This window comes from Coptis chinensis, chromosome 8, assembly GCF_015680905.1.
Source record: "Coptis chinensis isolate HL-2020 chromosome 8, ASM1568090v1, whole genome shotgun sequence".
In the NCBI taxonomy this organism is placed as follows: domain Eukaryota; kingdom Viridiplantae; phylum Streptophyta; class Magnoliopsida; order Ranunculales; family Ranunculaceae; genus Coptis; species Coptis chinensis.
The window spans coordinates 46763900-46773557 of NC_141463.1; the positions used below are offsets into that span (position 1 = coordinate 46763900).

The 9658-nt window shown below is 37.3% G+C and overlaps 1 long non-coding RNA gene and 2 pseudogenes across 1 annotated transcript; all 3 read right to left on the reverse strand.

The window, feature by feature from the left end:
- Positions 1 to 545: 545 nt before the first annotated feature.
- LOC147481685 (chitinase 1 pseudogene) lies at positions 546 to 7714 on the reverse strand (annotated as a pseudogene).
- Positions 4848 to 7347, reverse strand: LOC147481686 (SNAP25 homologous protein SNAP33-like; annotated as a pseudogene).
- A 547-nt stretch (positions 7715 to 8261) lies between the features above and the next one.
- Positions 8262 to 9448, reverse strand: LOC147481687 (uncharacterized). Its single transcript, XR_015206613.1, has 2 exons — positions 8967 to 9448; positions 8262 to 8696 (listed from the first exon to the last, which is right to left on the reverse strand). It is a non-coding gene; the product is annotated as an uncharacterized LOC147481687 (long non-coding RNA).
- Between the last annotated feature and the right edge of the window lie 210 nt (positions 9449 to 9658).

The following is a 9658-nucleotide window of genomic DNA, read 5'->3' on the forward strand; positions in this document are numbered from 1 at the left end:
CCCTTCCCGCACTACAGCTATGACTTTGAGGCTTTGATTGAAGATGCTCTATGCCTCAATGTGCTTGATATTTTCCCTCTTCTGTCAATGCTCTGCCAATGAAGGGGTTTCAATCCCGCTATTGCCAATTTGCCTGGGGAGGTTTTGTTGTACTTTTCGATGTTGATTTTTGCCTCTTGTTAGCTTTTGCTGAAGAAGGTATTTGTAGGGACAATTTGGCAGTGGGGATAAAGAGAAGGAAGATGAGACAAGAAGAGACAAGAAGAGACAAGAAGAGAAGGGAGGTGATTGTGGATTAAAACGACATCTTTACATCCAAACAACAGCAACGATTAAAACAAAATCCCGGCCTTTACTTATAGATCATGTTTGATAAATCATAAATGTAACATCAAATACAGCAAACAAATGAAACCAAACCAAACCAAACCAAATCAATGTTTTAAATATGGATTTTATGCAGAACTTTTTTTTACGTCTTATCCACCAACCTCACAAGGTAAAAGAACTGGCTAACAAGTAACAATGAAGCCACTACTCTTTTTTTACATCTCATAAGGAAAGCCACTACTCTTTGAGTCATCTGCAGACCAAATGAAGATCCCATGTAGTTTTCCCTGGCTCTTTAGCTTGTGACAAGCACTAAAGAATCCGTTTTCTGGATGCAATCCACCACTGTCATCATTACCGAAGCTCACTAAGATTTTACCTCCTTTGTAGTTGGACATTTGAATCTTGAAGTACTTCAAAAACTCGTTCACACTTGTTCCTTTGGGATATGCATAAAACTGAAAGTTAACATAGTCTATAACATGTCCGTACTTCCTCCACAAAGCCAAGTAATGGCTCTGAACTGTGCTTTTATCATATGGGGGTATTGAAGCGAACTTTATAACGTTCTTTTGTTTCAGGATCGTTACGAGTCGTCCAATGCATTCAGAGAACGTATGAGGATCAGCGCTGAAGTGCTCATAGTCTATATCGATGCTATCTAAGTTATAATCCTTAATGATTTTGGTCAGTGAATTAACTGCATTTTCAACCCATGAATCAATTGAAGACGGTTCAAAGCAAACATGGCATCCATCAGCAATACTATATCTCCGCCAAGGCTTAGAGCAACCTTTACATTTGAATGGTGGGTCTTGATGGAGGAGACTTGTGATTGAGTCAGGTTTTCAGTATCCCAGAAGACGTTGAAGTGACAGTTGGTGGGGACTGGAGAAGATGACATGGTGTAATTAATTGCGAAGGATAGAATGAAATGGAACTCGACATTTGCGTGTACTAGATAATTTGCCCGGCATTCGCCGGGCTTACTACATTAATAGCTGTACTAAAGAATGTGGAGCATATGTTCCCTAAACCCCATCTAATTGACATCAGCATCAGTCAGCATGTCTAACCGGTATCAAAGAACATAACCGTTTTCGGGCGCCAAAGCAGAGCTGTTGTGACTTGAAAGATCCAAAGATCTCAGGTAATGTTCAACTACAAATTAGCATCCTTCTTAATGTTAATTACTCTTACTGCTACTGTGCTACATACTCCCCTTGTGTTCTTCACTACAAACTACTCACTGTTTTCATGTCCATGGAAAACAACTTGCTAATTTTCACTCCGTATTAAGACTTCACCTTTTACCCTTTGCCAACAATATAAAATACAACTGGCAAGAATATGCCAGAAGGGATGCAATCTCTGATAATTGATGCAGATAGTATCTCTGTGGCAGAAAGAACACCTTCTACAAATAAAAATAGTGGATACATAACCAGAAGGGAGCAATGTGTGAACTGGTGACTGATACGGCCTTCAGAAGATCTACACTTCTAAAACGGCTCTATCAAGGTATAGACATGATATTTTACACAGAATTCTACAAATAAAAATAGTGGATATATAACCAGAAGGGAGCAATGTGTGAACTGGTGACTGATACGGCCTTCAGAAGATCTACACTTCTAAAACGGCTCTATCAAGGTATATACATGATATTTTACACAGAAACATAAAGCATTCACACGATACCACACACATTTCAAAGTTGCCTGGTTACCGCGATTCATAGACTATACCAGCTCAATTGTAAAGACCCCAGATATATCCAGTATGTCTGCGAGATGGAACCAATCACCATATACAAATGCTGAGAAGGTATATACCATCATATACTATTCATCAGTCTTTTCAAAATTAAATTGAAACATCATCAGGCTTGCATCCTTATAGTCGGCACCATCCGGTATCAACACTACTGAGAACCAGTTGTTTTATGATTTTCAAGATCTACATGAGCTTGTGCTGCTTGTGAAAGAGGGTAAGTGTGGTTAACGCGAACCCACAACACATCAGATGTGACATTGGTAAACAGTTCTCTAGCAGCTTTTGGTAGCTCATCTCGAGCTTTTGTGTAGTGAAAGAGTGAGGGCCTTGTTAAGAGCAACGATTTTGCAGCAAAGCATGTAGTACAACTTATTTGATATCTTTCTCTATAACTTTCTTATTAGATATCAAATGCTTGAAAAAAATGCTAGCTATCGGATTAATATGACACAACCACCTCTCTAAAAGGTATACAATGGTAAGAGAGGGAGGCATCCATGGATAGATTGGATTTTACGGTCATAAATCAATTTATTTTAAGAGTCCTACTTACTCTAAACTAAACTAAAGAGGAATATCCGACTTACCTCATAACTACTCTAGACAATCATCCTGTTGCATACATCATTCGACATGCTCTAATTACATAATCTGATTTAGTTCAGGTAGTATTGTTTTTTCTACATTTACATGACCTCTATTAAAATATTTGTTTTAAAAAAGCCTCAAGTTAGAGCTTCCGCCTAAGGCCTCGCCTTGGGTTTAGCCGGCCCTGTGCGTATACATATTTACTTGCCTTTCATCCTTAAAGTATTGAATCTGTTTTTTTCACATGCACGACACCATGCAAAATCTCATATATTAACAGTCTCATAGTTGTCTTTTTGGTAGAAGCTCGTAAGTTCTTGCAAAAGAACATATATAGTGGACAAAAGCTCCTATCAGAACTCTGTAGTAGTAATAGTAGTAGTAGACAGTGTAGTGGCTGGTACATGCAATGTTTTGATGAAAAATGAAATCTTGCAGCTCTATATATAATTTAGTAGGCCTTTTGCCAGTACATAACCAGACATACACACTATGCATTTGGCATTTTGGTGTTACACTATGCAAGAAGCAGTCTATTCTTAATCATACCAAAGTAATTCTTAATCAATGATCTTAGTGTATTTATTTCTTGAGATCAAAGGTCTAAACTTTTCCTTAGCAAATAATGTTCTTCTACTAATGGTAAAAAGATGGAAGCTCAGGCATTACCTGTATCCATTACCTGTATGTTCTATCCAAAACATTTCTAATTTCATTCTTAAAATGGCGATTCCCAACCTCTCAAGACTGTCTACCATACAGAGTTCGGTATATATATATCCTGAGGATAAGCAGCTAGCCAGAACTGAGCAACCAACAACAATTGCAGGGATGAAAAAATTAATTAAAAAAAGGTGAAAGGACAGTGTAGTAACATAGTAGACCTTTAGGACACAGATAGAGATATTACCTCGTTGCCACTCTTTTCTAAGAGTGATCTCAAAATAATTGAGGCAATTAATGTCTTGAAGCTTAGCTAGAAGCAGATTCGCGATGGTAGACGGTGAGTTAAACAGTGACCCATTCTTCCTCGATATTTAAGTATGTCCTTCCAATTTTGTGACTTCCCCAAATCCTTCCGATACATATGCTAGATAGAGTCTTCCCCTTCAGAGTTGCTTCCAGAGCATCCGGAAGAAAAGAACTATAGATGATGAGAACAAAACTACCTACCAAGCTTTTCAGCTAAGCGACTCTTCGCTTCTTATTATTCGGGATTCCATTATGAGTTTCGAGCGGGGTTTTACGATCACGGTATTTGAGGAAGAATTTGAAGATAATCAGAGTGGAAATAAGTAGAATAGTTAGTAGAAGAATGAATGACGTCAATTTAGCTAAAAATATTGAATTTAATTAAAAACAAATCACAGTATATGATCAGACAAATCAAAGTCCTCAAAAGGTATTAAACATAAAATTAGTAGCAACACTTACCTTTTGCAAAGCAACAATGTGTTTTCTTTTGATATTGAAAAGTTGCTAAGTATTTTTGATGCCTGAGCAACCTATCTAACTCGAGAAGAAGAATGTCATCCCATTGAAGCCAATCAATCCTACACCGAGAACAATGAGCAAGTCCAAAAGATCGGCTCGGGTAAGGCAGCCTCTTTGTCCACAACACACCAAGATATGTAGGAATTCCTCTCTCAAGAGCAAACTGAATTTGGTTCTGATGCACATCATTAGGTGCTACAAACATCGCCATGATATCAAATGAAAGAAGATAGGCACCGGAACTTGCAACTCCACACCCCACATCAAGTATTGTCCAGATCCATCCCTCATTGTTTAAAATATTGTTTGAAAAGTTGAGCATCTGTTAGTTCAAACCAAGAACAACATTATTGCACTGATTTTGCAATTCAATTATAAAACTGATCTACACAAAATATAATTGAGAAAAAAAGGAAGAAATGGGCTTTAAGCATAAAAAACTATTGAGAAGAGAGGGAGATAGTCTCAAACAAAGCCATGGAGACATCTCCTCTAAGACACATTGTTTCTTATCAATAAAACAAATTAAAGGAGGAAGGGGGTCAGGGCTACTGTTTCATGACATTTCCATTTTATACTACTGAAGGAGAAAAAATCTTACATTTGCAAGTAAGGCAATATACATGTCAGCTCCATAATGAAAATGAGTACCACCTTTCAATCTCAGAACCTATATCAAAAGCCATAACCTTCAGTTCACCCAATATGTTACTTAAATCATTCAGTCCATCGTCTTGCTTTGTCTTTTCCACCTTTTTAATATACACAAAGATCAAAGTTGAAAGAGATCGGTTTAAAAAGAAACAATATGAATTTAGTCATGAGTTTTACTTTCAACGCCAAGATGTACCTCAACTTTCTCAGATGCGGTTGTGGGTTCGGATGCTTGGTTTTCGGGGTTCGATCTTCCCTTAGGAATTGATGCCAGTCCCAACTTCTCCCTTTGCTCCAAGTGATTTCCCCTTCTTTTAAATGAATCATCTGCAACCCAACACAGGTATTCAGGTAAGCAAAGAGAAACTTTTCCAGCTAGTAAAATCCAAAGATTGAATGTGATTTGATAATTACCTCTCGTAATTACTGGCCCTTTAATTGCTTTAGTCTTTTTAGGCTTCCATGTTTTAGAAAACATACCACCAAGACTTCCCCATAGCTTCTCACCCTGAAACTAAGGGGAACTAAGGGGCTATTTGTTTTTTTGGGTTAAGTTATAAGAGGGTCTTATAAGACCATGTGTTATAAGAGGGTGTTATAAGATGGTCTTATAAAGTGGTTTGTTTTTAATTTTAAGTTCCTCTTATAAGCACTTTTAAAAATAGAAAAAACAAATACATGACATCTTATAGATGGTTATTTGACAAATATAACCCTACTTTACATCACATTTAACTTGAATATATTAATTTGAAATAAACGATAGTTTAATTTTCGGTTTTCAAATCAATTTTGATAATTAGAATATCGATTTTAGGAAACTACCTTAATTGGCGGTGGTAGTGGTAGTGGTCTTAATAGCACGGTTGTGGTGGTAGTGGAGGTGATGATATTGGTTTTAATAGCACGGTGATGGTAGTAGTAGTAGAAGTGGTGGATGTCTTAATAGCATGGTAGTGGTGGTGGTGATAGTCTTAATAGTACGGTGGTGGTGGTAGTGGAGGTGATGATATTGGTCTTAATAGTACGGTGGTAGTGGTGGTGGTGGTGATAGTCTTAATAATACGATGGTAGTGGTGGTGGAGATAATGATGGTGGTGGTAGTGGTGGTGGTGATGGTGGTGGTGGCAATGGCGGCAGTGGTGGTGGTAGTCGGTGGTGGCTAGGGTAATGGAGTTATTTGAAAAATAAGATAATGAAAAAGGAAGAAGAGAGAAATGAGGCTAGGGGTATATGGACGGGGGTGTTTGAGTCATTTTTCAAGTTATAAGACTTATATAATTGAAGTATATCTAATTTTGGTACTTATAGAATTGGAGCCTTTTATAAGACATTTCTAGTAGAATGTCTCTTTTAAGAGGCAAAAAACAAACCAAAGAAATGTCCAAAATCACTGGGCCACATCTTATAAGAGGTTATAGGACCTCAAGGTCTTATAAGAGGCAAAAACAAATGGCCTCTAAGTTATCAATAACTGAAAGCGCAACTAAGAATCCAGAAAAAAAAAAAAAATTTGGATCTATATACAGTGTCGTAGTGTGGGATAAGTACTCCAGCATATCGAGCATGCGAAGGCAAAGGTCAAGCTAAGACATTAATGGCAAACACTCAATCACCACCAAAAGGTCAAATGACCCTATTCCCAAAGCCAGTGGATATACTTAATGCTCCACACGCATAGTTCACAATCTTTACTGAAAACTCATTACTTGCAAATCTTATAATAGCTAAACAAAGAATACATTGTTAAATCTTGTCACCAAAAATGATGTTTTGGTTCCAGTTATATCAAATTTAACTTTCTTAGACAATTTAACAAGAAGTTCTTAAGAAAAAAGATATCGCCATGTTTAGCAAGCGATATTCTCGCTTCAACCCTCACCCCCACCCCAAAACACACAAATTCACAACGCTTATTTATATTCACCACCACAAGGCAAAATACAACAAACAAATGGGACAAATAGCCATACCCGACCGAGATCCCGATCAATGTTAGTAGCGACCTCGTGAGTCCTTGTGATTTGCTCACCCCTATGCAAGGTGATCAAAGTCTTAATAGAATCATCTCGAATATCCTCGGCAATCTTCGGCAACTATCGACACTTTTTGTTGTCTCCTTAGCCTTATGCGTGGCATAGCCCTCCGGTTCTGCCTGACGCTCACGGTTCTCGAATCCTCCGAATCACGGAAGTCATTCTTGTATTTGTTTCTCAAAGCATAACTAACTCATAGAAGCTCCACTTCCCTCCTCATCACTAAAAGCATTCTTTGTTAAGATTCGGCAAGACAGTTCCAAAGAAGTACATCTTGTAGGAGTAAAGGTTTTCTTAGCATCAGAGTCCGAGTCGGAATCAAATGGATTAGAATTGGACGAACCAAGAAATCCAGGTTCAACTGAGTTTTGTTTCACAACCTTAGTATTGGGTGATTTCCTAAATCCAAACATCTCTCTAACTCCTCAAAAATTGCTTGAACTAATCAATAGGGAGTTGATGATAACGAAGCTGACGTTTAATTTTGATATCACTCTATCATTCTTAGTTTAATTTTGGAAGAAGAGAAGAATAAGAGAGAGTTTGAAGAGATGAATTTTTTTTTGAGAGTTGGGAATGTTTTGTAAAATTGAAAAAAGAGCGTGGAGAGAAGTTTTTATTTATTTTGGGAATTTGGGTTACGAACAATTGAAATCGGCAAAAAAGGGAGTAGAATTCATTTTTTTATGAAAAATCTGATGTGTCAGTCTCAGAGGAGAAAAAAAGAGGGACAGACGTGGGTCACTCGGAGCATTTTCCACTACTCAGTATTAATGGTCTTTGATGGGTACGTCAGAGAATTTAACGTTCTTGCCTTGGATGGGATAGTGACTCATGGGATACACACACGGGCATAACATACATGCAAATTGGCGTATACATGTACGCATCACACATGCGAAAATACTTCAACGTAGCACAAGACGTTTTAAAATTAAAATTAGATATCAAAGTGCAAAATGACCAATACCCCACCCCATATCGTAGGTGCAAAACTGGATGAAAAACATAGATCCATTTCAGGCCTCAAAAGACCGAAACCACCACTAGAAGACCATGACCGTCAAGACTATTTCCGGGCAATTTCTTGGTGTGTATGTTCATTTTAATAACACCCATCACGAATTTATACCCTCTATTGAAGACGTTCTTTTTTTTACGAAGATGGCATACCAAGGGTATAACAATGATAAACTACATACATAGACTACACAAATCATAAATGACATAGATTAACAAATCATATATACTAAAACTGAAATCGTTGAATTCTGAATTTCTGATACGTTTAAATGGTACTACTCCAAGTCCATATCAAATTCAAACTGTCGAGACTAGGCAGTGCCCAGTTATATAAAGCATAGTAAATTAGTAACGGCTACAACCACTAGAAATTAATAATTTATTTTATCCCCAACAACAGACATTGTTCCAGAAACAAAAGAGAAACGCAGTGAAACATTGTACATGATCAATAAAAACAGCACCATAAAACAGGGGGCTACATAATACCGTTCAAGTGGCTGGCTAAGAACTCTTCACGTAACATCTCTGTACGCCTGTCGCTCACATAATCCAACTCCAGGTCCTGTGGTGAATCCTCGGTTGATGAATAGTTTAGCACTTCACCAAGTGATATTAGCCTATGTTGCTTACTGCCACCCATTTCTAACTTCAGGTGCTCGTGATATGTAGTGTATCTTTCCACCGGTATACACGCAGCTAGAGAGTGGCCTTGTTCTGTAGTGTGGAGATATCCACTTTTCTGATCATACTTGGCCAAATTATTTTCGTCCAAAATTGTAGCAGCAGCTGAGTCTACAAACATTCAAATTAAGAACAAGATAAGAGGAAATCAGTCACCACCTATAAAAATAATGTTAACAGTAGTAAAAAGAAGTACTGATTTAGAACTAAACAGGTTCAGAATGTTTAGGGTCACATTTGTAGAAAACTCAAATACAAAGCAAAATTTCATCAGCACCAGAGGTTGAAAATTGCATATTCTCTCCACCAAATGGTCTCCAGTAATCCTACGTGACTTCACTTAAAAACATGTTATAATAAATCACAAATGAAGACTCATACATGTAGTCTTCTACAATGTTTCTATGGTATTACCCACCAAGTAGCCTTTTCATTTCTTCTGAAATCATACAGAACAAAAGAAATCTAAGACAAACTAACTTGGTTTCTTTCTTTTTTAAACCACCACTAAAGCTAAGAACACATAGGGGTTCCTGGGAAATACAGTACTTAAACACACAAACTCATGACAGTTACTGCACCAAGAAGTTTTAGATCAGGCCGCGACTTTTTGCAAATAGATTTCTTCACCCCAAAAATTCGGATGATTCAGTTGATTCTGAAATTTCTCCCCATGGTAAATATGGTCTCTGAATAACTGTGAAAAAAATAAATAGTCCACACTTCTCCAAATTGGGAGCTACATTTGATGAGTGTAGAAGTTTCAATTATGATCTTTTTTTTTGATAGAGATGTTTCATTTAGTTAAGAGATCATCACCCAAAACATTAGGCCTGTTTAAAATTTGGGTAAGTTCACGTTGACTTTATATTTAGGACAACTGAACCACAAGTTTTATTCCACCGGCCCCCACTTGCTGATGTATGAAATACTCCTAATACCCTTCAAGGTATTAGTGTTTTGTTTTTAGAAAAAATGATATATCATTATACGAATTTACATATATACCCTTGAACATCTCCCACCCTCTTGTCACATCTATTCCTACCTAGTACATCAAAAGTTATTTTCTC